Below are 4,492 nucleotides of genomic sequence, written 5' to 3'. Positions count from 1 at the left end.
TATTACTTATGCTATAGGTCACATTTTCTGAATCGCTAAGTTACAGGAAGTTACAGGAAGCTGAGGTACCACTTTGAAGAATTTTAATAGAACAAATCTACCCCAGGACTTACTTTTTTAAGCCTATTACTTATGCTATAGGTCACATTTTCTGAATCGCTAAGTTACAGGAAGTTACAGGAAGCTGAGGTACCACTTTGAAGAATTTTAATAGAACAAATCTACCCCGGGACTTACTTTTTTAAGCCTATTACTTATGCTATAGGTCACATTTTCTGAATCGCTAAGTTACAGGAAGTAAGTTCACCAGTTGTCAAGCGGTAGTGGGGGACAATACGCGCGCGCGAGCTGGGAAGCAAAGTTCTTACCACACAGTCGTATGTTGTAGAATATTCAGAAATTTCTAACCAACTTCTACCTTTAATTTCTACTTCAGTAAAAAAAAGAGAAAAACATCGTGAGTGTTTTAACGAGTTGGATTTAAAACAAGCTTTTTACCAACTCATTGATTGTCGGCCTTCTGTGAAATTTAAACGCATTAGAAAATCACATCAGTTTTGTATAACGTCATGTGGATGGAAGTATGCCAAAGTTGTAGTTTAAAGAATAATTGAAAACACAGTTATACAATTGTCTAAATACAATATTTGCGTATATTTATGATTTTGTATCGAGAGTGAAGGATGGCAAGTTGGCAGGATCGGACAAAATGCTTAACGGTACTTCGTCCGTCTTTATGTTCTGAGTTCAAATTCTGTTGATGCCGGCTTTGCCGTTCATCCTTTCGGAGTCGATGAAATAAATATCAGTTACGCGCTTAGGTCAATGTAATTGACTAGTCACATTTCAGGTTTTGGGCTTACAGTTGAAAGGATCTTATATTGAGCATTATATGTTGAGCGAAAGTAGGCGAGCTGGCAGGGTCGTTAGCGCGTCAGACAAAACCCTTAGCGGCATTTCTTTCGGCCCTTTATGTTCTGAGTTCAAGTTACGTCCTGGTTGATTTTGCTTTTCATCCTTTGAGGATCGCTAAAATAAGTGCCAGTCAAAGATTGGGAGCAATGTAAATTTAAACAGCAATAATAATAATGGTTTCAAATTTTGGCACAAGGTCAGCAATTTTGGAGTAAGTGCTAAGTCGATTACATCGACCTCAGTGCTCGACTGATAGTTATTTCATCGACCTCGAAAGGATGAAAGACAAAGTCGACCTCAGCGGAATTTGAACTCAGAATGTAAAGACAGATAAAATGCCACTAAGCATTTTGCCCGGCGTGCTAACGATTTTGCCAATACACCGCCCTACTACTACTACTACTACTACTACTACTACTACTACTACTACTACTACAACTACTACTACTACTACTACTACTACTGCTGCTGCTGCTACTGCTGCTGCTGCTGCTGCTGCTGCTGCTGCTACTACTACTACTACTACTACTACTACTACTACTACTACTACTAATAATAATAATAATAATAATAATAATAATAATAATAATTGTTGTTGTTGTTACGATTTTTTGGCCTCCAATTTTTTAGTACCAGTCAAGGTACATAATTAAAGTACTACCAGTAGACCTTCAACCTGGCGTTGTACTGTGTGAACACAATATACTAAACACAATATATTACAACAGAAAAAAAATAATAATAATCCACCTTTTCGAAAACATTCTATAATCCTGAGATGGTTTCCGCCGTTTTTACTCAGTAGGCGTCTCAAGCCAGTTATTTTCTGTAGTAAATAATCTCATAATCTTCATTTATCACTTTCTCTTGAACTGTTTATGTAAAAGAATTGTTACAGACGACATTGCCACCTGTTGAAATTTACGAAGAAACTATTGACACATTTCTCTTAAAAGATTTCATTTTGTCATTTGTGTGCTGCGATCAAAGTAAATGACGTCACGAGCATTCTAAAGATATATGAATCAAATTACAAATGGAACAATAATTGAAGAACAAAAACCACTACAAGATAAAACAAACTACCGCATACAATGCAATATGAGACAAATAATACAAGTCAATGAGGATGCTTCTAAGTTATCATTCACTCTGTTAAGAATCTTTTATTTAATTTGCATTAGTTTTTTTCGACTGCGGTCATGCGGGAGCACCGCCTTCAAAGGTTTAGTCGAACAAATCAAAGCCAGTACTTATTTTTAGGTCTGTTAACTTATATCATTGGCCTCTTATGGCGAACAGCTAAATTGCGTAGACGTATACAAACCAACACCGATTGTCAAACGGTGTGCGGTAGACAAGGACACAGATACAGGCATACAAACACAAACATGCATACACACACAGACATGCACACATGCGTCGCACACACACACACACACACACACACACACACACATACACATACACACACGCACGCACGCATGCGCACACACAGAGTTTCTGTCTACCAAATTCACTCACAACGCAGTGGTCGGCACGAAGACTATAGTAGAAGACACTTGGCTTAGGCGTAGATCAATGGGACTTCACCCGAAACCACTCTATTGCAAAGTGCGCTTCTTAACTACACAGCCAAGGTAAGCATATGTTAGCGAAACCTTTGGCAAATCTCACCCTGCCGTCGTCTTGCGAAAGATCAGAGATATTGTGGGCCCTTTATACTTTGTCGTAGATTTTTCAATCAGGGTTAAACTACTGCTACTACTACTACTACTACTACTACTACTGCTGCTGCTGCTGCTGCTGCTGCTGCTACTACTACTACTACTACAACCACTGCTGCTGCTGCTACTACTACTACTACTACTACTACTACTACTACTACTACTACTACTACTACGTTTACTGCTGCTGCTACTACTATTACTGTAGCTACTACTCCTACTGCTACTGCTGCTGCTGCTGCTGCTGCTACTACTACTACTACAACTACTGCTGCTGCTACTACTATTACTGTAGCTACTACTCCTACTGCTACTGCTGCTGCTGCTGCTGCTACTACTACTACTACAACCACTGCTGCTGCTACTACTACTACTACTACTACTACTACTACTACTACGTTTACTGCTGCTGCTACTACTATTACTGTAGCTACTACTCCTACTGCTATTACTGGCCAGTGATCACAAACTATTTAATCAATAGACATAAATACCTACCTCCTCCACTTTACCAAAACCTTTAAAGCCTGTCCTCTCACCCCGAACCGACACTTACGAAGAATAATACTGGCACCTTATCTATTCTTTTTATTCTTTTTTTTTATTTTTATTTTTATTTTGATTTTACTTTCGATCTCATTCATTCTTTCCCGCACCTATCCCATTCCTTTCTTTACTCTCTTTTTTACGTCCTGATTCCTGTCTTTCTCACTCTGTATACCCACGCGGCCCATTTGTACACTAGCTAACCACTTCAACATTAATGCATCATTCAAAATACTGCCAAAATTCTGCCTGGATTTATCTGGGATTAAGCATAAGGACCTGTACCTTCACGGAAGTACGGACCAACCTCCATAATCTCTGGAAAAAGATGAATTATAATAATTATAATAAAAGATGAACTTTTATTATCCAGCCTGTATTCTTATATCTACTTTTACTCTTTATTCTATTTTATTCCTTATAAATTGTGAATTTCCCTGTCTAGAACTTTCATATATACTCACTTTGTCTCTTATGACGGAATACCCAGTATACAGGCATGCTAACCTATCAGTTGGGATATCCCAGTAACAGTTGTAAGACTTCAAATTAACCTTACTCGAATTAAATCATTATAAATGATTTGAGGTACTCACCGAGCCTTGGTTTTTGATGTTCTTTTCCTTTGATGTATATATGTATATATATATATATATATATATATATATATATATATATATATATATATATATATATATATATATATATATATATATATATATATATAATATGTGACCGCGTGTGTATCGTTGGCGATTTTCTTTCTCCGTCTTCCCTTTGGACTTTTTCTATATTTCTGATGAAGAGCTCCGTTCGAGACGTGAAATTTTCTTTCTTTTCTTTCCTTTCCTGGGCGTCCAATAATATTGTACTCATTCCACGTCCTCGCGTTGTTGTTCTTTCTTGTTTTTTCTTGCTTGTTCATGTTTGGATTGATTATATATATATATTCATACATACATATATATATATATATATATATATATATATATATATATATATATATATATATATATACCAAATTCACTCACAAGGCTAAATCGGCCCGAGGCTTTAATAATAGAAGGACACTTGCTCAAAGCCCGCAGCGGAATTCAACCTGGAACTGTCTGACTGAGAAGCAAACTTCCTACCACACAACCATGCCTGTGTATATATGTATGTATATGTATACTTATCAATCTGTCTCTCTCTATATATATGTGTGTGTGTGTGTGTGTGTGTGTGTGTGTGTGTGTGTGTGTGTGTGTGTGTGTGTGTGTGTGTGTGTATAATACACCGTGTATTTGTATGTATGTATATAT

This window comes from Octopus bimaculoides, chromosome 13, assembly GCF_046866305.1.
Source record: "Octopus bimaculoides isolate indiv1 chromosome 13, ASM4686630v1, whole genome shotgun sequence".
NCBI lineage: Eukaryota > Metazoa > Mollusca > Cephalopoda > Octopoda > Octopodidae > Octopus > Octopus bimaculoides.
Note: the sequence above shows the minus strand (reverse complement) of the source record.